Source organism: Sorex fumeus, unplaced genomic scaffold, assembly GCF_029834395.1.
Source record: "Sorex fumeus unplaced genomic scaffold, SorFum_2.1 ptg000037l, whole genome shotgun sequence".
NCBI classification, from domain to species: Eukaryota; Metazoa; Chordata; class Mammalia; order Eulipotyphla; family Soricidae; genus Sorex; species Sorex fumeus.
The window spans coordinates 46,921,423-46,947,363 of NW_026606094.1; the positions used below are offsets into that span (position 1 = coordinate 46,921,423).

The 25,941-nt window shown below is 43.0% G+C and overlaps 1 protein-coding gene across 2 annotated transcripts in view; it reads left to right on the forward strand.

Moving 5' to 3' along the window:
• The first annotated feature begins 300 nt into the window (after window positions 1-300).
• Window positions 301-25,941, forward strand: part of DYNC1I1 (dynein cytoplasmic 1 intermediate chain 1) — a 378,224-nt gene continuing 352,583 nt past the window's right edge. For both annotated transcript variants that reach the window (XM_056118121.1, XM_056118122.1), the window contains exon 1: window positions 301-550. The gene's annotated coding sequence lies outside the window, so the exon portion shown is untranslated. The remainder of the gene's footprint in view (window positions 551-25,941) is intronic.

A 25,941-nucleotide genomic window follows, 5' to 3' on the forward strand; every position in this document is an offset into this window, starting at 1 on the left:
ATAGAGAAATGATTGATAAGCCTTGCTCTAGGTAGCCGACGGATCTGAGTTCTCTTCCTAATTCAATGACTTTCAAGCAACTATCCAGGACTGAACTTGTCCCACGTTGGCAAGTCAGCATCCCTTGCAGCTCGTCTCTTGGCTGCCAGGAAAAAGTGTGAGTTCTCGCTCTGACCTAGGGAACAAGTGGAACTGCCCCGGGTGCTGCGCTCCTCGCCGGGTGTGAGTGGGAGGGGCGCGGGGTGGGGGGTTGCCGGAGAGCCGCAGCCCAGGGCCCTCCCGCGGGAGGGGCGCGTGGCGCGGAGGGCGTGGGCCGGGGGCGGGGCGAGCCCCTCGGCGGGGTGCCGTGCGGGGGGAGCCGCGGGAGTCGGGCTGCGGGAGGCGGCGGGGAGGAAGTGATCGCTCCCGGAGGAGGCGAGCCGCGCGGCGGGCGCAGCGTGAGACAGCACATCCTGCCCGCGCCCCGGGAGCCGCCGCCGTTCCGCCCTGCCGCAGCCCGGCAGCCACCGCCTCCGCCCTGGAGCCCCGCACGGCCGCGCCGCGCAGCCAGGTAACCCGGAGGGTGGGGGTCGCGCGCTCCCCCCGCCGCCGCCGCCCCCGCCGCCCCCCGCGCACCGGAGCGGCAGTGGCGTCAGTCGCGGCCCCTTCCCCAGGACCCCGGCGCTCTCCGCCGTGCCCCGTGTCGCCCAGAGCCCCCCAGCGGCCGCCCTCTGCGTCGGCTCTGCAGCCGAGTCCCGAGGCCGGGGGAGGGAGGGAGGGTCGTGGTGTCGCCAGCTCAGTTGCCCACCTGGGGCGCGGGGGCGTGGGGAGGGGGGAAGGGGCGTCACACCGCGCCCGGCTAGGTCTGCTGGGGGAGCAGAAGGCAAAACGGCAGTGAAATCCTCACCCCTGTGGGCCACCAGCTGACTGTAGGGCGAGCGAGCGAGGGAGGGGAAAGGATGCTGTTGGATGATATTTTCCCGTGCTGGCTGCAAAGCTCGCTCATAGATGCTTTTTTTTTTTTGCTACCTGTGAAGTCGGAGGGAGAGAAGGCACTTCCAAGCAGAGCATTAATTAAACACTCACGCAAGGTGCCGGTTTCCTCACTGCTCGAAAAAAAAAGTGTGGTTAGGGGACGTGTTTTCATAAACACCTTCCCAGTTGCGTGGTTCTCCTTCCCCGACTCCCACCCAGCCATCCTTCTGGCGCCTCCTGAATCTCTGCGTCGTCATCATAAGGGCAGAGATCCTGGCGGCCCGGTAGGGAACTGAGTGCGAGCCGGGCGCATGACTTGTACCTTGGCTAGTAAGGTTAAATGGAAAACCAGGATCTGGACAGGAATGATTTATGAAATGAGAGACCCAATTAAATGCAAAGATACTCTTCTGGCCTCTACCACTTCTAGGTAAGGGACAGAAACACAGCCAGCCATTTTTCTTGCTCGGAATGTTTTCCCAGTGGACATAATAAACAATTTGTTGTAGTTCTGGGTTATCAAAAATTCCTGCAAAATATTTCATTAGCAAAAAGCATGGCTAACGGGAAGACAGAGTTAATTGCAAAAAAGGCAACGTATGGTTAACGTAAGGAAAGATAGGGGTGACTAACGTACACATTTTTACTGTGTAAATTATGGATAAGAGATGGCCATCAGTGTCTGTAAATTTGAAATAGGATCACTCAGTGCAGGTTTCAGCCTGATTATCTTAGTGGGAATATGAGTCCCACTGATTATTTCTGTCCCCTGATAGTTAAAAGTTTTCTATTAAAAGTTTGGAGTGGAAAAATAGAATCTCAACCTATGCTCTTTTGGCTTTTTTTTTTTTAAAGATAAAGTAAAATTAGACACGCTTGCCACTAAATCATTAAGTTTCCTTTTCATAGGAACACATTTTTCTCAATTAAAAAATATTTTTTTCATTAAGGCACTGTGATTTACAAAGCTATTCACAGTTAAATTCCAGGCATACAATGTTTCAAATATTTACAATATTTTTTAAGATCTGAGGATCCTGTACCCCAAGAGATATTTCTCCTGAAGGCTTCTACAGCAGCACTGTGCTATTTAGAATGTGATGGGAGGCCCAGTGCAGATGTGTCCAGTGTATTCTACTTGGGATTCAGTTTTGGGGCCATAACATCACCCACATCTCTTTTTTTCTACCTTAACTTGGGCTTCAAACACACATGGCTTACAGTGATTCTGTAACTTTGCTGACTCCACCCCTACCCACCCAGAATTTTCTCCTGGCTCTCTAGAAACATGTCCCAACTGTTTGAATTAGAGATCTACATCATTAATCACTAGAACGTGGATGGGCAGAGAAAATAAAACCAATCTGTAGAAAATTAAAGCAGTTCATACAAGGGGTGGTTCTTGATTCTGAATTAATGGCAAACTTCTGAAATTGTAACAGGAAGCCAGCCCCCATTTCTTTCATCAGATTTTATGGTTATGAAGGGCTTCTCAGAGTTTCCTTTTCATCCACTTTATCCCTCAAATAATCCTACTTGAGTCAACAGTTTAGTTTTTACTTCTCCCAATGCCCCCTTCGAGTGGACACTTACTAAATGAGCACTTCCTTTTACTCCAGCTAAGTAAAGACAGATGCATCCATCCAGCCTGGTTCTGCTTTGTCTAGTCAGAGAACAGCTGTAGATTAGTTTTATAAAATGCATGTTAAGCCTTTAAACCCAGTCACAGACTTAACACAGATAGTATAGGCAGTCTTCATTCATAGCTACCTCATTGTGCTACTGTTCTCCCTCCTCTCAACCTAGCATTGAAATGGAAAGGCCATATAAATTTACCTCAAGTATATATATACTCTCATCACTTTGGTCTTTCTATACTTTGCTCCACATACAAAACAAGGGTTCATAATATACTAGGTATTTTATCAATAAGTCCCAGTGGTAGTATTCAAATCAAACCTGTCTGGTCATGTTAAAGTCACAATTCATCCATTTTAGCTAGTATCCTTTTGAAACAAAAATGAAGCATGTTCCATTCTTTTTGCTTTGGTACCTTGTTTGTTAACCATTGTTATTTTCTTTACCCCCCAAGTGTAAAGAAAGTTTATTACAAGCTGACTGCTAGCTGTGGTTAATATGGCAAATTCAAAGTTAGGTCATAACCCTTCTGAAATCAGATATTACCTCTAATTACTTAATTGCACTAGCTAATTTCCCATAATACTTTGTGGATCTCTGATATTATATTGTTTCCCGGATCCTTTGATGGAGGTTTTCTTTTACTAGAAACCTTTGTGACTTCCACCTTCAGTAGGAAAATTAGTATGTGTGTACAGGGTGGGTTTTCTTTGGGGAACTTTGAAAGGATAGTGATCTTCTAGGTTTGGCTTCTTTTGAGAATTGGATTCTCTTTTTATTTCTTTGAAATTTATAAACCTTTGCCTGAGACCATGTAAAAACCCTTCCTCCTCTTGACTTCAAATATTACACATCATTTTTTCTTTTTTCTTCCATGATATGTAGAATGTCAGAGTTATGGTTGCCTTATAGTATAGATGCTGCTGCGTAGGTGTCTTAATAGTCCTAAGAAATGCATTTGCTCACATAGCATTTTCTGATTGGGTATTTATAAGTCTCTTAAACCAGGCACCATACAGGGCAGGCGTGTGATAGTTTTCAAGTGGTCACTGAACCTGATAAAATTCATGTAAAAGTTTTTGCATGTTTCCAGGAAGAATAGGTTATTTGTGATTAGTACTAGATTTTAAGAGCTGCTGGTTTAAGTGTGCTGTTTAGGAAAGAAAGGAGGAGCAGAAAGCATTATGCTGAGATATACTGAAATAAGGCAAAACAGTCCTGCTAGAGTCAGCCAAGAAAAGTGTTCTTGGATATCAGGACATTTTTGGTGTTTCACGGAGGCATGCAAGGGACTTCCCAATGCAACTCGACCATTACTAATAGTGCAAACTGCCTTTGGGTGAAGGCCTGGCACTGCTTACTGTTCGTTGGATACTTACCTTTAGAATGCTCAGGGTTCCTTTGAATCATTCCAACAACTCAGTAAGGCTGCATTTTTTAAAAAAAACTTCATTTGCCAAACTAGAACTCTGATGGGTAAAAACATTAAGCCAAGTATGTGTCAAGGTCATATAAGGCCAGTTCAAGAACTGTATTTCTAACTCAGTTTGGCCAGATTCCAACATCCATTATTCTTTTTTAAATCATATCATATTATCTCTCTATGCAGGATACCAAAACGGACTCTCTAGTATAGCTTTTCTTTTTTTTTACTCATGACAGGACAAATTGTTCCTCAGGAACTTGCTCTCATGCTAATAGGAAAAGTAAAAAAAATCTTATCCTAGGGAAGAAAATTAGACCTCCTCCATTGCGGCTAAGGAGAGTCAAGTCCTGCTTTCCCTTGAGTTGTGCTGCAGCTTCTACCCTCTCAAATATCACCCAAAGTTCATGGTCCTATCAAAGTTCCCCAAAGTATGTATTTGCCTCCTAAATTTTCTAGGGGTTGTTGAAACTACATCTTGATCAGCAATGAATTTGCCACAGTCCAAAGCGAAGACAACTCAGGGCTAATTTTCTTTCTTTTTTTTTTTTTTTTTTTTTTTGCTTTTTGGGTCATACCCAGCGATGCACAGGGGTTACTCCTGGCTCTGCACTCAGAGATTACTCCTGGCGGTACTCGGGGGACCATATGGGATGCTAGGCTCCAGTAGGTTCATTAAAATGCCTTCATAGACCCCTGGGAACTTGATGACAGTTTGAAAAGCATGCATTGTTCCAGTATTGGTGCTGTATGTGATGTCGTTATGGGCAGATAGATGCCAGAGTCAGGTCCACTGTGTGTCTGTGTCACTCAAACTCAGGGTGTGTTGGTTAGTAGGGGAAGGCATCAAGAAGCTGCTGCTCTTAGCTTCTGCTCCTTTGGCAGGTGATAGGGGGAGATAAATGACTATTCTGGTTATACTTTAGAACAGTCATTCTCAGTGAAGGGTTATTTTCCTTAGGGATATTTAGCAGTTTCTAGAAAAATTATTTTACTATCATATTGGGGAGAAGGGGTGGCGACTCTTATCTGGTGGGTAATGATTAGGGCAACAAATGACCACCCTACAAAGCACAGCTCACTCAAACTGTGGTTATAGTCAAGGTTAGGAATCACTGCTTTTGTCATTGAAATTATCCCTACTGTCACATAAAAATTTTAGTCTTTATAAGATACTAAGAGCACAGGATGTAAGATGGGGCATGAGATAGTAAAAAAATAAAAGTCACCTACTTAATGATTATATAGGCTTAAATTTCTTTGTGATGGTACCTGCCTTGAAAAGCAGTCAAATTATTAAAAGTAATGAGATTACACATCTAATAGATGGTAAGTGCTCAATGGATGATTTTATTTTCAGTCTGACAGCAGTTATATTGCTCTCTAGCCTTCTCTGTTCAGGGATGTGTATGATCTTGTCTTCCTTCGAATTCAATGCATGTCTTAGAAGTTATATTATCTTGAATTATATACACGTCTCCTTTTTCTTCCAGGACTCCAGACATTCTTGCATTTTCTAACAGTCTTACCCTTGGTAGATGCTTAGTTAAGCTTTTGTTGACCAGAAACATTAGCCAGAATAAATCTCACTTAATTTTCTTTTTATTGTAAGAATTAATTCTTTCCTTTGGATCATTTTAGTGTGTTTAGTAAAAACAGTCACTTCCTGAAATGTAGCCTCTTTTGCACATTTGCTTCAGTATGAATGTGAGTTTAGTAATGCCTAGAATATGTAAACCTTGCCTTCCTTAATCAAGATCATTATGCTGAGCATTTAGGGTTGTTTGTGTAGGGGGTGGGGTGGAGGGGGTTAATTCCTGGTGAGGACAACCTTTTATTTTATTCCAGAGGTGACAGGCAAGATGGTTTAAGTTCTGTGTTTTCCTTGGAGAACCTTTTAGGTTCATTCTTTTGATCTGACTTTGATCTGACTCTTTTCACTGAGTAGTAGAGTACTTTTTTTCTTTTTTTAATGGAAGAAGGGAGAAGTTTTGATTCATTTGTCAGATTTCAATTTTACTCTTAGGTCTAGAAAGAAGCCACAAGTAATCTGTACCTTTTGAATAGTGCTGATGAATAAATAATGATAACAATATTTGATATCCTGTGTCTTCAGTTTCCCTTTGAGAATATCTGACCTGAAATAGTACCCATTTCTTTGTTTAACAAATTGAGGTTTTCTCAATTGAAATGAAATGAATTCTCCTACTTTGGAATGGAGTTCATATCCTAGAGCATGCTAAGGGAAATCTTTATAAGTTTATCAAGTTGTTGAATGTGACTAGGAGCTCAAGAATCCAGGGTGACTTTGGCATTCTGTGTCAGACTAAGCTTGTCAGATTTAAGGGGTAGTGGGTTTGGGTGGCTGAAGGGTTCCCAGCCCTGTGGGGAATGTGTGTTTAGATAATATCCTGGTTTAAAATGACCGTGTGTCTCCTTTTTTACTATCCATCTCATTACTAGCAATATGACAAGGGATTGTGGGAATTGGTGTGTATTTTGTGGAAGAAAAATAAAAGTGCTTTGCTTGTTTTCTTGAAAAGTGTCACTGTTCACTCTCAGAAGGTATAGGTTACTGCTGATTTGGAAAGAGGATCTTTCCTTTTTGAATGTTTGCAGGCTCAGAGGAAAGTGAGAATCTATTTACATAAGTTAAAATGCCAAGCGAAATCAAAATCTCCCAGCACAAATATGGACCACCCAAGACATTGTAAAAGCCAGGTCTGGGGTTTTGAGTACAGATTTTCTTGTTTCCTCTCCTAAGCTTTCTAATATGTTTTAATGACTGCTGAAAACTAGTGGGCATATCAAACAAGGATAAAGGTCTCTTATCACGCCATAGATCTATAATAAGGTAAATTGTGCTAATTTTCAGGGGTTAAAATGGAATTTATACCCCCGTTTTAAAAAAGTAAATGCAAATTAATAAAATTTGAAGGTCAACAAACTGTAGATTTTGGTTTAGATTAGAGAGAAAATTTGGGTTTCAAACTAGTTGTAGGAGAGATAGAATGGAGGTTAAGACGCTTGCCTTACATACAACTGATGAGTTCATCTTGCACTTCTTGTGACCCCCCCCAAGAACCTGCAGGAGTGATCCCTGGGCACAGAACCAGGAGTACTCCCTGAGCACCACTGAATGAGGCATTGTCCCCTTTTCCCCTCCCTCTCCCCTCCAAAAAGAAAATGTAGCTGTAAGTGAGGTGGAAGGTGCTATATGTGAGTATTCCCCTTCCGTGGTATATTCTACCTAGAGGAAACCATGTATTTAATTTGGGGAAGGGCCAGTATATTGGAAACATCACCAGTGACATCACCATTACCCCCTCTGCATCCCAAACACTGGGCAGGGATAGCTGGAAATGGACAGTGCATGCTGAAAGAAACAAAGTCATATTAAGCATTTTACAAATGCTTCCCCCCCCCCATCCCCCATCCTTTTTTGCCTCCCAATCTGGACTAGAAAAGGCAGGAACAAGGTAAAATTTACTTTCTTCTGTGGGCCAGGCCCCACAGAAAATGACAGGACAGGGGTTCCCTCCCAGTTCTCCCCAGGCTGTCTGGAGGCTCTAGAGGGTCTGGGCTGTCCCAGCTTGTCTCATTCTGGCTATAAGAAATTGCCAAGGATAAAAAATAATTTTCTCCTTTTTTTTTTGTTTGATAAGTGTGAGCCCCCAGCACTGTATACAGTAAATTAAAGGGGTTAAAATGGAATTTATAGCCAAAGAGCAGAGTGGGTATCACTGGATGGGAAAGTACTAAGAGGGTCAGAGGAGGGAGGATTCTGCCCAATTGATCAAATAGGATTCTTGGCTGAAGTCAGATCAGGTTGATTGGCTACCATCTGGGCATGGTAGGGGTGAGGAACCCTAATGGTTCTCAATCTTGTATCAGTGATCACATGGCTAGATACGGGATTCTAATCAAAAGGATTAAAATGATTCTTGCTAAAATTACACTATTGAGAAAGAGGTACAGTTGAAAAGAATCCAAAAGAGCCTAACCACTGTTTGACTATTCTGAAGGCTTCTTAGAGGAAACCCTTAACACACACTTCTTAGAGGGCAATTCCTTCCAAAGTTAGGTGGAAAGGGTAAAAAAGAAGTAATAATTGCAGTTTCCAAGGCTGAATCAAGGAGGGTGAAAAGTAGTCGAAATGTAGGTCTTCCAAATGGACTTGGTTGATTAAAGTATTGTTTATTGGCAACACCCCATGGTGTTCAGAGCTTACTCCTGGATGGTTTGGTGGACCAGGTGGGGTTCTAGGGATCAAATCTGGGTTTGCCACATAAAAGGCAAGCACCCTACCCACTGTACTATTGCTCCGGCCCCCTTAAAGTGTTACTGATTAGGTTGTTTTGTAGTAACAAACAACCTCAAAGGAGGATTGTAACAAAAGATTTTTCTCAGTCCTTTTTTATTTCATGGTCAGAGGGAATCTGGTTATTATATTCACACAGAAGCCCCTGCTGAGAAGGGTTTCTTAGACTATTATTCCAATTCCTTCCATTTCATTGGCTAGTCAAGTCATATAGCCTTGCTTGACTACAAGGAGGCAAAGTATAACAAGGGGGATTGAGATCAAGAGATTTTGTGATTAACCAAAATGACTGTGGAAGGGAGAGGTTTACCTAAGCGTATTCCTGCTGCTGACCTCTGTCTCTAAGATGTGTCTCTTGATGCTCTTTGGAATACAACCACACATTGGAGAAGTCTCAACATCCTACTTTAGTAGCATCTGAATGATTGCCCATTTAGCAATTAAATGCATGTGAATGATTTTAGTATCCTTAGCAATATGTAGATCCTAGAATTATGAGTTTAACTATCTAGATTTTATTGAGGGTGATTAAATGAAATATGCATGTGATGAGAATTAGCTTCTATCAGCACCTTTTCTCGTCAAGTATATTTGTTTAATACTTATTGGAGTGCTTCACATATCACTGTATCACTGTATCACTGTCATCCTGTTGTTCATCGATTGCCTCAAGCAGGCCCCAGTAACGTCTCCTTTGTCCTAGCCCTGAGATTTTAAGAAGTGCCACATTCGAGGCTCTATGAGGGTCAAGAGAATGAGACCCATCATAGTTACTGGTTTCTGGCATATTGAATATGCCATGAGGAGTTTGCCAGACTCTGCCGGGTGGGCAGGATACTTTTGGTAGCCTGCCAGGTTCTCCAGAGTAAGAACTAGATAATAAGGTGTTGTGAGACCGTGAATGTGGCCGCGCACTTCTGGGAGCAGGGTTTTATAGTCTCTGGGTCTTGATCATTGATGGGATTACATGGTGCCAGGGACAGTTGGTGGGTGTAATGCCTACATACTGGAATGGGGGATCTGGGTGGAGGAGGTCCCAGTCCCAATCCAAGCAGGCTTGGAGATCAACGCCCCGGGTCGCGCATACCTGGGTTCCTCTGCCGGTTCCTTCACACGTGAGCCTTGTCTGAACATGTGGAGAGTGATCTTAAGCATGGCTGTGGAACCGGAGGTCTTCAGCTCCCGGGGCTCAGCTCGGGGTGGGGAGGGAAACTCAACCCACCCTCCTCCAAGGGGCCCCGGTGAGGACAGCCAGGCACAGAGGCAGGAGACTCTGCACTGTTCTCTTCCGGGAGCAGGGTTTTATAGTCTTTGGATCTTGGCCGTTGGTGGGATTCCATGGTGCCGGGGGCAGTTGATGGGTATAATGCCTACATACTGGAATATGGGATCTGGGTGGAGGATGCTTGGAAATTGATTCCTCCGCCCCTCTTGGAGAGCCCTGAAAGCTACCGAGAGTATCTCGCCCTCATGGCAAAGCCTGGCATGCTACCCGTGATGTATTCTATATGCCAAACACAGTAACAGATGTCACAATGGACACGTTACTGGGCCCGCTCAAGCAAATCGATGAACAACAGGAGGACAGTGACAGTGAAAATCCTGATTGGCTAGGAGTGCTTCACGTACAGATGAAAAAGTCTTAGTTTTAGGAACTGATGTCTAATCAGAGAAAAAAGTAAATGTTTACTGTTCCTGACCTAGTTATCTGTATGGTTTTATGATAATATATACAAACATATTATTATCACTGTCTGTCTGCACTGTCCTCCTGTTGTTCATCGATTTGCTCATGTGGGCCCAGTAATGTCTCCATTAGAAGGTGTATATTTGTTGAAAGTGAAGAATTAACGTGATAAATTCCAGGATGTGAAATAAATTAAATATGGCTGCAGTTAGAAGGGAAAAAGCAAGAAACAATATGCTGCTGCTGTATATTCATTTGAGCATGGTAATCAGAACCCTAGGGTAGTGACAGTCAAAAAGAGAATGTAAGTCCATTTAGGGCCATGTAACCGATACAGAGATTGGAAAACATTTGGCAACAGTCAAGGCTGGCAAGATAGCCTAGCAGATAGAGTATTTGTCTTGCACATGGAAGACCTGTGTTCAGTCCCTCCATATGGTCTGGTATGTTCCCCTGAGCTTTGCCAGGAGTGATCCCTGAATGCAAAGCAAGGTGTCAGCTCTGAGAACTGCTGGGTATGACCCCAAAACAAATCGATAAACAGGGTTTCTGAACATGCAACAACCAAGAATTAATTCAAAATTACCTACATAATAGTTGGGAAAAGTTTTAGAGGCCATAGAATGGATAACAATTTAGCTACTGCAAGTGCTGAGGGAAAGAATTAAAAAACAACATCTGTATCTCAGGCTCAAACACTTTGATAAATCATGAGAGGTACCTTTAGAGGGAACGGTTACCCATTTTTAATGTACTACATGGAGATTCTAGCCTTTGTTTTACTTGAAAACGTTCTTGTAAAGATTAGAACTAAAATTCAGTTCCTCATGTTTTGTTGTGGAGGGGTTTCCTGTTTGGATTACCTACCCCACATCACTTCTGTCTCCACCCATTTTGCCACTGCAGTTTGGGGACATTTGGCTTCTCGGTAAGTGTTATTTTGGTTGGGGGCTGAAGCAATTGTATAGTGAATAGGGGTTTGCCTTACATACGGCATACCAGAGTTTGACCCCCGCACCCCATATGGTCCCTCGTTACTACCAGGAGTGATCTCTGAGCATTGCCAGATATGTCCCAAAAACAAAACACAAGGGGCTGGAGCAATATTAGAGTGGGTAGGGTACATGCCTTACACACAGCTCGGTTTGATCCTCGGTCCCCCAAACACTGCCATGAGTGATTCCTGAGGGCAGAGAGAGAAATAGCCCTTGAGCACTGCCTGGTGTGGCCGAAAAAACAATAACAAATTATTATCACATAGAGCAAAAAGTTATAATGACCTAATAAATGTATAACAAAGTATAGTGGAAGCTCAAAGAAGAAAAATGATTAATAAGTGAATAGTCATTCTATGAATTTGCAGGCTGACCAGACCTAAGTTTCAACCAGCTCAACGGTCATGGTCACGGTCCTCCTGTTATTCATCGATTTGCTTGAGTGGGATCAGTAACATCTCCATTGTGAGACTTGTTGTTACTGTGTTTGGCATATCGAATACATCACGGGGAGCTTGCCAGGCTTTACCATGCAGGCGAGATACTCTCTGTAGCTTGCCGGGCTCTCCGAGAGGGGCAGAGGAATCGAACTTGGGTCGGCCATGTTGGCTGCATGCAAGGCAAATGCCTTACCCGCTGTGCTATCGCTTCAGCCCACCAGCTCAACAATTTCTTTTAATATTTATTTTCATCATACTTTTTCAAAAAATTTTATTGAATCACCATGAAATAGTTACAAGCTTCCATGTTTGGGTTATAATCACACAATGATCAAACACCCATCCTTCCACCACTGCTTATTCCCCACCACCAATATCCCCGATATGCTTCCCATTTCTCACCCTCCCTCTGCCTCCATGGCAGACATGTTTTCCCATAATCTCTCTCTACTTTTGGGCATTATGGTTTGCAATACAGACACTAAGTGGCTATCATGTTTGGTCCTATATCTACTTTCTGCGCATATCTCCCATCCCAACTGATTCCTCCAGCCATCTTTTTCTCTGTGATCCCTTCTCTATTCCAGCTGCCGTCTCCCCTTTGCTCATGAGGCAGGCTTCCAGTTATGGAGCAATCTATCTGTCCCGTGTATCTACTATCCTTAGGTGTCAGACTCATGTTATGCTGTTTTATACTCCACAAATGAATGCAGTGCTTCTATGTCTGTCCCTCTCTTTCTGACTCATTTCACTTAGCACGATACTCTCCACATCTATCCATTTATAAGTAAAGTTCATGACTTCATCTCTTCTGACTGCTGCATAGTATTCCATTGTGTAGATGTACCAAAGTTTCTTTAACCAGTCATCTGTTGTGGAGCACTTGGGTTGTTTACAGATTTGGCTATTGTGAACAGTGCTGCAATGAACATATAGGTACAGAGGTTATTTCTACTGTGCTTTTTTGCATCCTTGGGATATATTCCAGAAGTGGTATTGTGGGGTCATATGGAAGCTCCATTTATAGTTTTGGAAGGACTGTCTATATTGTTTTCCAGAAAGGCTGGACTAGTGGGCATTCCCATCAACAGTGAAAGAGTGTCCCTTTTTCCCCACATCCACGCTAGCACTAGTTGCTTTTGTTCTTTTGAATGTGTGCCAGTCTCTGTGGTATGAGATGATATCTCATTGTTGTACATAGAGGAAAATGTAGGCAAAACTCTCCACGACATTGAAGCTAAAAACATCTTTAAGGATGAAACAGCACTGACCATGCAAGTGGAAGCAAACATAAACAAATGGGACTACATCAAACTAAGAAGCTTCTGCACTTCAAAAGAAACAGTGACCGAAATACACAAAATACAGAAAGAGCCCACAAAATGAGAAAGAATGTTTACCCAATACCCATCTGATAAGGGTTTAATATCCAGAATATACAAGACAGTAGTAGAAATGTACAAGAAAAAACCTCCAACACCATCAAAAAATGGGGAGAAGAAATGAACAGAAGTTTCCTCAAAAAAAAGAAATACAAATGGCCAAAAGGCACATGAAAAAATGCTCCACATTGCTAGCATCAGGGAGATGCAAATCAAATCATCATACTCTTTTGTTCATGGTCTGACTTTATCCTCGACTAATTATAACAGTGATTAAACTTTGGTAAGAGACCATGATTCCTTAAGTCAAGATTCAAATCCCAGCTTTACCACTAGCTCTGGATCCTGACAATATGCTTTCTCACTCTAGATCTCCTTTTCTTCATCAGAAAAACAGAACTTGTAGTAATAATAGCACACGCTTCCTAGTAGTAAGTCTAGAAGGTTATCAGTTTTGGTTTGGAAGACTAAATTACACTTAAATTTCCTTTTAATCTTTCCTTCCAAAATATGTTCAAGGAATTGACTTTATTATTTTTTTAATTTATCAGTGCCAGGGATTGAATCCAGAAATTTACACTTGCAGAGCAGGAACTCTGCAGCCAAGCTACATCCCTGAATCTGAATTTTCCTTTTCTGATAGATTTAATTTTTCCTTTTGGGTCCTTTGGATGTGCTTAGAACATACACTAATTTCCTAGATGTGTCAGCTATCGATATCTGGACCTAAAAGGAACATGAGAGCCTTCCCTTACTGACTTAGCATCACAGTGAGCATCTTATCTGTGCCTGGTAGAGCAGTGACTGAACCATTTAAATACAAGTTAAGGACCAGATGGCCAGCCAGTATCTTCCTTGGCTTGTGAGGCAGTCATGGTCTTGAGACCTCAAGAATATGACATTGTCCTCAGCTCTTTTCTTGGAATTCAGGTCGTTGGAAGAAGGTCTTTGGAAGAAGCATTTCTTGTCATTGTTCATCTACCCCTATCACCCTAAAGTCATATTAAATGAAAATCAAGAGTGGTTCATATCCATTGTGTCTTTAATTATAGAGGCATCCTGCTGGATTTATTCCATAAAGTTAAAAAACCCATGGGACCAACACCACAGAGTTGCCCTTGGCAGAAGCACATTGTATTTCTTGTATTTTTTAAACCTTATTGCTGAAGGGAACCTAGTGACTGAACCTTTATGTACAAATTAAGGACCAGATGGCCAGCCTGTATATTCCTTGGCTTGTGATAATAAGAAGTGGGAAAACTCTTTCACTGTTGGTGGGAATGCCTACTAGTCCAGCCTTTCTGGAAAACAATATAGACAGTCCTTCCAAAACTAGAAATTGAGCTTCCTTATGACCCCACAATACCACTTCTGGGAATATATCCCGAAGGTGCAGAAAAGCACATCTGTACCTATATGTTCATTGAAGCACTGTTCACAATAGCCAAAATCTGGAAACAACCCAAGTGCCCTACAACAGATGACTGGTTAAAGAAAGTTGGGTACATCTACACAATGGAATACTATGCAGCTGTCAGAAAAATGAAGTCATGAACTTTACTTATAAATGGATAGATGTGGAGAGTATCATGCTAAGTGAAATGAGTCAGAAAGAGAGGGAAAGACATAGAAGGACTGCAATCATTTGTGGAATATAAAACAACTTAACATGAGGATGACACCAAAGGACAGTAGATACACAGGAGAGGAAGATAATAAAATGAAATAAAAAAGATAAAAAATAAAATAATTGTTTTTATTTTTATATATCTGCTATTTTCTAAAGTTGATTAGAGACAATAATAAATAGACTCAGCAAGTCATTTTAGTATATTATTGGGAGATGGCACACTGTGAGAACATCCTCTGAATAAGCAAAAATAATTGTAAGAACCGAAGATTGCTCCATAGCTGGAAGCCTGCCTCATGAGCAAAGGGGAGAATGCAGCTGGAATAGAGAAGGGATCACTAAAAAAATGATGGCTAGAGAAACTGGTCGGGATAGGAGATGTGTGCTGAAAGTAGATAATGGACCAAACATAATAACCTCTCAGTATCAGCATTGCAAACCATAATGCCCAAAAGGAGAGAGAGAGAGAGAGAGAGAGAGAGAGAGAGAGAGAGAGAGAGAGAGAGAGAGAGAGAGAGAGAGAGAGTATGGGGAATATTGTCTGCTATGGAGGCAGGGGGAGGGTGGGAAAGAGGGTGTATATGGGGGATACTGGTGGTGGGGAATGTGCACTAGAGGAGGGATGGGTATTTGATCATTGTGTGATTGTAACCCCAAAATGAAAGCTTATAACTATCTCATGTTATTCAATAAAATTAAAAAAACAAAACAAACAAAAAGAAGTGTAGGGGATCCATTGAAAATATTGTGATCAAAGGCTAAAATCAGCATAAACTATATCTCACCCTCTTCCCCAATGCTCTTTGAATGCAAGGTAGAAAAACTTGAGGTTCAGAGAGTCAGTGAATTTGCAGAGAGCAGGTGGGTTGTTTGCAAGTAAAGCCTAGATGTGAGACTCTAACTTTGGCAAATCGGTATTATTTTTCTATTTCTTGTGGTTCAAACCTCTGTGAAAAGGAGAATTTATATCATGAAAAAAAAAAGGATTCAAGTGTTAGAAAAGAAATGAAAAGAAAAGACTGGGCAGCCTATAAGCTAGTGACTTCCTAATGCTCAGAAAATTCTCAAAAATCCTTGAACATGGGAGGGATTCCCGGAGCACTGGAGGTGGGGAATGAGCACTGGTGGAGGGATGGGTACTCAATCATTGTATAACTGAAACCCAAGTACAAAAATCTGTTAAGTCTACAACTGTACCTCATTGTGTTTCACTAATAAAAAAAATAATATTAAAAAAATTCCTTGGGCGGATCCACAACCAAGTGAGGATTATCTGTTAAAGTATTGTTGTAACAGTGGAAAACCAGACCAGTGTTTGATAATTTGTTATTGCTGGAGTGATAGCACAGCGGTAGGGCGTTTGCCTTGCACGCGGCAGATATTGCTGACCCGAGTTCGATTCCTCTGCCCCTCTTGGAGAGCTGGCAAGCTACCAAGAGTATCTCGCCCGCATGGCAGAGCCTGGCAAGCTACCCATAACGTATTTGATATGCCAAACACAGTAACAACAAGTCGTTACTGGTTCTGCTGGAGCAAATTGATGAACAACGGAAGGACAGTGCTACAGTGCCCTTTCCTCCCAAATTAAGAGTCTCTGTGTCTACAAGCAAGCCTTCATCACTCTTATCTCTGGCCAGGCTCTTCTGCTAGCAGAAATAAGGGAACAGGCACCAAACTAGAAAAAAAAATTTTTTTTAACATTTCTTTCCCATGTAACTTTTCAGATTGTAACAGTTGTTCATTCCTTTCTCCATTCAACAAACATTCCTTAACCATACCCACATACTGGGAATGCTATAGTTATGTCAGACCAGATGAAGGAAATGCAACAGTTTGTGACAATCTTTAAAAACAAACAAACATAGTAAATTCTGGCGTCTAACTTCATTCCAAACTTACAATAACATGCATTTGAGTGCTCATTCTTGGTTTAGTGATCTCTTATTGCACCCTGAGAATGTTCAACGTCTGACCTATGGGAACAGTGGCAAAGGCTGAAACACTGCTGGAACCTACCAGTTCCTATGTGCCTTTTACAGTGTGAAGAGTAGAAAACTGAAAAATTAGTTGTTGGATGAAATTTCCACCCTGAGTGCTTATCTTATGCAAGCAATTTATTACAAATGCTAATATACCTATTTTGAGCACTTGATTTCTCACTTTGTTTTTTTGATGTGAAGCAAAGGTGTGATATGTATGTAAGGCAAGTGTTAATTCTAGTTGTTTGCATTGCCTTTACACATCGAAATAGCTTGGGTGGATTTTCAACAGAGTAATGTTATTTTACCAGTAACTTTCACTTTGGTGAGGCATTTTTTGTGCTTGTCTCAGCACAAAATTATCACAATACTGTCACTGTATCCCATACACTTTTTATTATCATTGCAAGGTGCCCCTGAGCAATAAGGTTTTAAAAATAGAAGTTTAGGGGATGAAGCAATAGTACAGCAGGTAGGGTGTATGTCTTGCATGAGACTGACCTGGGCCCGATCCCTTGCATCCCATATGGTCCCCCAAGCACTGCCAGGAGTAATTCCTGAGTGAAGAGCCAGGAGTAACCCCTGAATATCATCAGGGGAGATCCCCAAAATAGAAGTTTTGCTGGAACAATAGTACAGTGGATAGGGTGCTTACCTTGAAAATGGTTGACTTAGGTTTGATCCCTTGCACCCCATATGGTGCCCTAAGCCACACCAGGAGAGATCCCTGAGTACAGAGCCAGGAATAAGTCCTGAGCACCGCGGGGTGTGGCTCCCAAATAGAACAAAACAAAACAAAAATAAAAGTTTATTATTTTTCGAGACCTGGGAACAATGCAGCACAACTGAGCTGGCTCTAGTTGAGTCTTTGGTAAGAAAGAGGATGAGCCTGGGGTTCTGCTTTAGTTGAATCTGAGGGAGGCAGGGACTAGACTTTTGTTGGATCAGCATTTGCTGGTGAATTTTTATTATGAAAGTGAGAATTAGGAGTAGGAAGAGAGAAAAGAATGGAAAAAACACATACACATGTGTGTGCATTTGTGTATATTGGGGTGCTGGTTGTGGCAAGTAGCTATCTGAATGAACCAGGATTTGTAAAACCAAGTAGCCTCAGTAGGGAGAAGCAGTCTGGATCTTTTTATCACCCTGCAACTAACAATGTGTTTTTTCAAATCAGGTTTTTGTTTTCTTCTTATATTTATTTATTGAATCACTGTGGGAAAAGTTACAAAGCTTTCAGGTTTAAGTCTCAGTCATACAATGATCAAACACCTTTCCCTTCACCAGTACTCATTTTTCACCACCAAGAATCCCAATATACCCCCCTCCAACCCCTCCCAATGCCTGTGAGGCAGATGATTTCTACTTAACTCTTCTCTACATTGATTACATTCATTATTTCAACAAAAGATGCACCATTATTGTTTAGAATTCCCCCCCCCCCCCCAACAATCAGAATTGCTGAAAAGGCATTGTGAAATACTTTGTTTTCTATAGCTCATATGAGAATGATTTTGGATTTCTGCAAAGAGCCAAATAATTATGAGATTGGTTTCTGTGTGTCTGGTATTATGGCTATGTCGGAGAGCCACTCATTGGGGGCAACTCATGACCTTGGGGGCAACTCATGACCTTGGTAGGCCATGAAGGATGAGCCGGTACTGCCCCTCTTCCCATGAGACTGCAGTTGCCCCGTCACCGCTGGCTCATATTTGGCTTTCCTATAAGCTCTGAGGTGGTGGCCACCTTGTATGCGGTCCAGATGCATTTCTGCCAAAAGCCGCTGGTTTCGAGATTTGTTTCTGAGTCTCTGGGATCATGGCCATTAGTCAGCTTGATCAGGAGCCAGAGAGGCCATTTTGTAGGTGGCGACTTGGCGTCTCGTTGGGATGGGGAGGAAGGGCCGGTTCCACCCCCATCTGGTGAGGCCCCACGTGTCTCGTCACTGCAGGCCGAAACCTAACTGTCCAGTGGACTCTGGAGGATGGTCACTGGGCCGCCAGGGGGAACAGGCCAAGGCACAAAATCTATTCCCATCTGGAGTGGCCCAGCTCCAGTAACCTACTGCAGGAACAGGATGCATTTCTGCCAAAAGGCTTTGGGTTCCGATATTCGTTTCTGAGTCTCTGGGATCATGGCCGTTAAGCAGTTTTGATCAGAGAGGCCATGACTCCAATTATATAGCTGAGCTGGAGGTGGTTTGTGGGTGTGTCTCCCACATATCTAACTTTTGGCCATTTATCTTCTTGGTAAACTTTGCCCCAAGTGCTTGGGGTCTGGCTAAAGGCACAGCATCAATTTGGGGGTATCTGAAAGTCTGACGGTGCCATCAGACCGCTGATGCACTCACCTCACAGGTACAGACTGACCTGCTGGCAGCACCATACCCCCTTCAAATCAGGATTTTTTGAAGTAGATGCCTGGACAGCAAAAGCTAAGTCAGGCACTTACATACTAAAAAGAAAAGCTCTGTAGCCTAGGATCAGATTTTAGACTATAGATAGAACTTGAAGTCAGAAATAAGTGATCTGGTTTTTTTGTGACCTGGGTGTGGAGCACCAAACACATCGCCCTCCATCTCCTCATTGCCATTTCATCTCCTTCTGCTCATGTGACCATGTTCAGTGATCACATTGAATTGTTCTGGTTCCCCAAACCCAGGCTGCTACTTGCCACCTGCAACTTCAACTTCATTCAAGCTCATTCACAGGAAACACTCCTGTTTCCCTCAAGAAACCCATGGGCCCTTGAGTTCTGCATGTTCTCTTGTTTTCCTTGTGCTTTAAGTCGTCTTCTCCTCCTCCTTCTCCTCCTTCTCTTCCTCCTCCTCTTTCCTCCTCTTTTTCCTCCTCTTCCTCCTCTTCTTCCTCTTCTTCCTCCTCCTCCTCCTCTTCTTCTTCTTCTTCTTCTTCTTCTTCTTCTTCTTCTTCTTCTTCTTCTTCTTCTTCTTCTCCTCCTCCTCCTCCTCCTCCTCCTCCCCCCTCTTCCTCCTCCTCCTCCTCCCCCCTCCTCCTCCTTCTCCTCCCCCTCCTCCTTTTCTTTTTCCTTCTCTTCCTCTTCCTTCTCCTTCCTCCTCCTCCTCCTTCTCTTCTTCTTCTTCTTCTTCTTCTTCTTCTTCTTCTCTTCTTCATCTTCTTCTTTCTTCTTTCTTCTTTCTTCTTTCTTCTTCTTTCTTCTTCCTGAAATGGGCATGAACTCCACCTTCTTTAAGTCTTTATCATATATATTTAATCCTTTTCTCCCTAGCATTGAGATAGTGTTTTCAGATCCTGCCATATCTCTAGCTTTTAAAGACAAACTCTATTGTCATCATTTGTGCAAGTACCATGACATTGATACAGTACCATGACAGCAGTTTGTACTTCATAAGGAACCAATAAGTTCATTTATAGGTGCTCAATAATTCATTATTCAAGGGACCCAATAATTCATCTTGTTGAATTCCAGTCACATATAGATAAATGTTGCATCCTGGTACCAACCATTTGAGTTTCTAGACTCTTAGCTAACTAGAAAAGAAGGTTGATTAGTTGCATTTTCCCTCTTTTATAAATTGATTGAGGACCTTATTTAGCTACCCAAAGTGCTCTTGTACACCATCCCACCTTTGTCCTGGTTTTCCCCTGGAAAGGGTCATCGTGAGGCAGGAACACTGATGGTTGGAAAACTGTACTCAGATCTGCCAGAAGAAATGAGATCAGTAATTACATCAATATATTTGTGTGTGTCCCTGTATAGAGAGGATGAGCAGACACCCCTCTTGAGCATCAGCATTTATTTAAATCAAATATCTGTGAGACAGACCATTGCAAAGCTGTTTATGACTGAGTTTCAGTCATACAATGATCCAATACCCATCCTCTACCAGTGTACATTTCTCACCATCAGTGTCCCTTGTTTCTCTCCCAGCATCCCCCAACATCTCACCACCAACCCCCAAGCTTCCTCTGTGGCACTTTTCTTCTTTCTCTTTGTTCTTTTGTGCACTATGGTTTGCAATACAGGAACTAAGAGGCCATCAGGTTTGTTCAGGACGTTCAGTATTTTTTATTGGTAAGGTAAAGCTGGAGTAGTTTTTTAAACTGGGTGGCAGCTTTGGGATGTGGATATGACTGACAAAGCTTCTGAAAGTACTGGGAGGTGGGGGAAGGTAGCTCATCCTGGCCCTGAGAAAGCCTGGAGATTTCAGTCACAAAACCTGCATACCTGAATTTTCAGCACATTATATCTCTGTGAGGTCTAACCTGAGATAGTGGAGTCTGTCTGGAGGCATGGCGGCAATTTTGGATTGTGGGAATAAGTGGCTGCTGGAGGCTCTGCTTGGGTGGGCGTGAGGCTGACCTACCCTCTACCAATTTACCCTGGACTGTTCAATCTTGAGTGGGTCCGAGATTAACTGTGGCTTTTGATCTCTTTCAAGATTTATTTATGGGTCTCTGAAGCAAGGCCAATAAATGAACTTGTATAGCTGAGCTGGAGGTGTTTTGTGGGTATGGCTCTCATATATCTAACTTTTGGCAATTTAATTTCTTGGGAAACTTGGTCCTCAGTTATTGGGGTCTGACCAGAAGCACAGCGGCAATTTTGGAGTATCAGGAAGACTGAAGGTGCCATCAGGGTGCTGATGCACTTACTTTGTGGGTACAGGCTGACCTGCTGGTAGCACCACACCCCCAGAGCATAAGCATTGTTATTTGTAGTGTTTCATGTGCACCCATTGAGACAGAAATGTGATAAGGCCTGCCCATAGTAGGTGCTAGATAAGGAATGGAAGAAAGTCTGAACCTTTGATGATCTAGGTATTAGATTGTTAGGTAATCCAAACTCTTGAGCAACTTAGTAGTGTATCTGTACAACCCAATACAGAGTAAGGCCACAAACATAAAGTGACAACACACTGACTTGCTAGGAGAAACTTTATTTCCTCCATATGGGTTATGGGTTATGGGTTCTCCATAACCTTGCTTAGAAGTTGGTTTGCTGAACTCATTTGACAACATAGGATTTTAGTCCTTTGCCTTAAAAGATTTGGGCTAACCATGGTTTAGACAGTAATAGTCTGAGGTATTGAAAGGTATTTCTAAAGGCTAATTACAGAGGTCGTTCCATTGAGAGCGAATGGGGCGTCAGGAACAAGGCTATTTCTCATAAACATTGTCTTCGTAAGATTCAGCTGTAGTCCTACCTTTCCACACTCACGGTCAAAGTCGGCCAGCATTTGTGCCGCTTGGCTGATGTTTGGTGTTATTAAAACAATGTCATCAGCAAAGCGGAGGTGGTGTAGTTGCCGACCATCTATCTTCACTCCCATTCCTTCCCATTCCAGTCGTCGCATGATGTTCTCGAGGGTGGCACTGAAGAGTTTTGGTGAAATGGTATCACCCTGCCGCACCCCTCTCTTGACATCAACGATCACTTCTTTGTAGAATGGTGAGATCCTGGTAGTGAATCCGCAATACAGCTCACGGAGGATCCTGATGTATTGGGCTTGTATGCCCTGATTGGCTAGGGCTTCAATGACCGCTTCCGTCTCAACAGAATCAAAGGCCTTCTTTAAATCAATGAACGTTAAGCAGAGCGGCATCTTGAACTCCCGAGAAACCTCAATGAGTTTGGTTATCGTGTGGATATGGTCGATGGTGCTGAATCCTTTGCGGAACCCTGCTTGCTCACATGGTTGTCCTTCATCTAGTGTTCTGCCAATCCTATTCAGGATGACTCGAGTGAACAACTTGTAGATGACAGACAATAGGCAGATCGGGCGATAGTTGCCAATGTCATGGATGTCTCCCTTCTTGAACAGTAGTACGGTCCTGCTGGTTTTCCATTGAGATGGAACCTTGCATTCAGACAGGTAGCGAGTGAAGAGCCGAGCCAGTGTATTGATGAGTACTGACGGCAGGTTCTTCAGGTGTTCAGGTCTGACCTTGTCTGGGCCGGGTGCTGTTTGCTTCTTTACTGACGAAATGGCGTGTCGGATTTCGGAAGGGAGAACGTTGGGAACGACATACCCATCCTGTGGAATTTGGTATGTCGGCAAGTGGACATGGCTATCGAAGAGATTTGAGTAGAAGTCATGGATAATCTTCTCCATTGCCGTTCTGGAGGATGTGATGGATCCATCAGGACGTCGGAGGGCAGTCATCTTGGTCTTATAGTTGGCGAAGGACAGGCGGGAGTTACGAATACTTTTCCCGGCTTCTGCCGCATCTACCAGTACTTCTGCTCTTCTCTCTTTGAGGTCTTCCTTGATCGCATCTCTGCACTGCTTTGCAAGCTCGGACGTTAGCTTGCGGTTGCCTGAGGCATGCGCCAAACCACGCTGGCGAATTAGCTCAAGAGTTTTCGAAGATAGGCGACTTTTTGTGGCTATCTCTCTCTTGGCGTTCCTCGCACATTCATGGAGGTGCTGAACCAGTCGATCGTATTCCTCGTCAATGTTGTCAACAATGGCATCTTCCCATGTTGCCGCAATAGTACCAAAGAGTTCCCAGTTGGTGGTCGTTCTGGGAGTTCTCTTTTTGAACTTTGCAGCCCTTTCTCCCCGCTCTGTGAAGTAGAATTTTGCACGAAGGAGACGGTGGTCCGATCCCGTTCGAAATTTTGGGACAACAGCGACATCAGTCAGGCAAAACCGTCGATTGAATATGATGTGGTCTATTTCGTTGTGGAATCGTCCACCGGGAGACTCCCACGTCCATCGTTTAGATTCTGCCTTCTGGAACTGTGAGTTACCATGAATGGTCTTGGTCGACATGATGAACTCAGACAGTCTCTCACCCTGTTCGTTCCATTCTAGGCCATGGGTTCCGATGTGAAGTTCTTCAGCTGATCTTCTCGGTCCTATCTTGGCATTAAAATCACCCACAATGATCTTGTAGAAGGTGTGGTCTTCTTTATAGAATTTCTCTAGCTCCATGTAGAACTTCTCGATTTCTCTTTCATCATAATGAGATGTTGGTGCGTAGACAACGAAGATAGAAACTGCAGGCAGTGAGCCACATCTATTCAAATGTAAACGTCCGATTCGGGTTGTTAGGCATTCGAATGAATCAATGCTCTTGGCCAAGTTTGTGTTGATAAGGACACCGACGCCTCCAACACCTCTTTTATCACATGTTCCGAGGAACAATTCTTCTCCAGTGTCGAAAACGGCATGGTGAGATTCGTGTCTTCTTGTCTCGGTCAGACCAATGATGTCGTACTTGATCATTCGCGCTTGTACCATCAGGTCCTCGATGGATGCATCTGATGCTAGCGTACGTGCATTGAAAGTACAGACGATCATTTTTGTCTTCCTTCGTTGTGGCAGCCTAGGTCGGCCTTGAGATTTTGTCGGCCTCTCCTTTCTCATCCTTCTCAGTGCTGCCATGTCGGTGAAGCCTTGTTCCTGACGCCCCATTCGCTCTCAATGGAACGACCATCTCCGAATGCAACAGCTATGTGTACCTAGGTCGAGAGGTCAACATGACAAATGACCTGGCACCCGAGCTGCGCAGGAGGAAGAGAGCGGCTTGGAACGCCTTCAAGAACGTCGAAGAAATAGCTAAGAGGACGAAGAACCTCCGGCTCCGGGCACATCTCTTTGATTCCACTGTTCTTCCTGCATTAACATATGCCTCAGAGACCTGGGCCCTACGCAAACAAGATGAGAACGCCATTCAGGTCTCCCAAAGAAGAATAGAAAGAGCTATGCTTGGAATATCACGTTTCACTCAAATGAGAGAACGAATCCGGAGTTCTGACATCCGTCGACGATCAAGGATCAGGGACGCTGTCTCATTTGCCAAGGTGTCGAAAATCAGATGGGCTGGTCACGTAATGAGATTTAAAGACGACCGTTGGACTAGAGCTGTTACTGATTGGATTCCACGGGATGTCAAGAGACCGCGTGGCCGCCCACCTACCAGATGGTCAGACTTCTTTGTCAAGGTCATGAACGATCGGTTTGAGGCCCTCCATGTTCCCGGAGCGAAGAGATGCCATTGGGCTACACTAGCACGCGACAGGGACAAATGGAGACGTTACTGGCGCCCGCTCGAGCAAATCGACGACTAACGGGAAGTTAAGTGAAGTGATTAAGTGAATTACAGAGGTAATAATAGATTTTAAAAAATTAAAAGGGTAGTCGTGTTATAGTAAAAAATTATAAAGGGCCAGTATAAAAAAAAAAAGGCATTGTATGGCAGTTGAGGATTTCAGATCAAAACAAAAGGGTTGCATTCTAAGGCAGAATCCAGAAGCCAAGAAATTTGATCTGTTTTGTAGAGAACTAGACTGGAAGGACAGGAAAGATCTCAATTTTGAACCCAAGTTCATTTATTCAGTAGATATTTGCTGATTATTTACTCTGCATTAGTTGCTGTACTGAGTATTGGCAATTCATCATGACATTATGGAGAAAATATCTTCATTGGAACTTAAATTCTAGAAGGGGGACAATAATGAGAAACACCTAAATATGCTCTTTAATATATTAGATTGCAGTAAATAAGTGAAGAAAATCAGGTAGTGAAAAATGGAAAAGGTGTGAATGCAGGTGCAATGGGGGAGGGTAATTTGCTTTTTATGTTTCTGAGATTTTGGGGGGGAATTTATAGTGCGTGGAATCCAGGTCTTAATTCTGGCTTTGTGCTTAAGGATCAATTCTTCCTGGAGGTTCTCAGGAAACCATGTGTGGTGCAGGGATCACAAAAGAGTCAACCATATTCACGGCAAGTGTCTTACCTAGTACTATTGCTCTTGTTGCTTTTATTTATTTTTCATTCCTTCCCTCCTTCCCTTTACCACTGTTTTTGATGTTGCAGTGGCCAGTGATTTGGGGTTTTAGACATGCCTGATGGTGCTTGCCTCGTTTTATCTATGGTACTCACTTTGGAGGCCATGCACCAGATTTTGCTTGCACATGTGCTCACACATGCTCACATTTTTACACAGGACAGTTTGTGGTGCTCACTGGGCCTCTCTCTTAGTACTCACACACATGTTCACCAGAGGTGGCACCTTCTGGCCATGGTGCTTGGTCATCTTTGTAGTTGTGGTGCTGTATCCCTTTTAGTGATACTCATACTTACCTGGTTTTGAGCAACCAAACATCACTTAATGCCAGGTTCAAACAATAGAGCTACCAGAATTGTCCTAGGGTATATATAGGGCACTTCGATTTGAATGCATTGCCAAAGAAAGAAGAGCTCTAGAGTCTTGGAATATTCCTCATAGCCATTTATTTGTATTTCTAAACAGTGTGATCAAATAATGAATACATGAAATAGAATTTGAACTAAATGTTGAAGAAATCATTTAGATAACTGAGGGGAAATTTATCTGGAAGGCCTCAGCAATAGGGAATGGCAGATGCAAAGCTCCTAATGTGGGAATATATCTGATGTGTTTAAGTTAATAGCAACAAAGCATCATCTTTGTGGAATCAGAAAAGGAATAGCCCAGATAGTGTCGCCTCATAGAAGCATTTGTAGAATATTGACTTTTCTT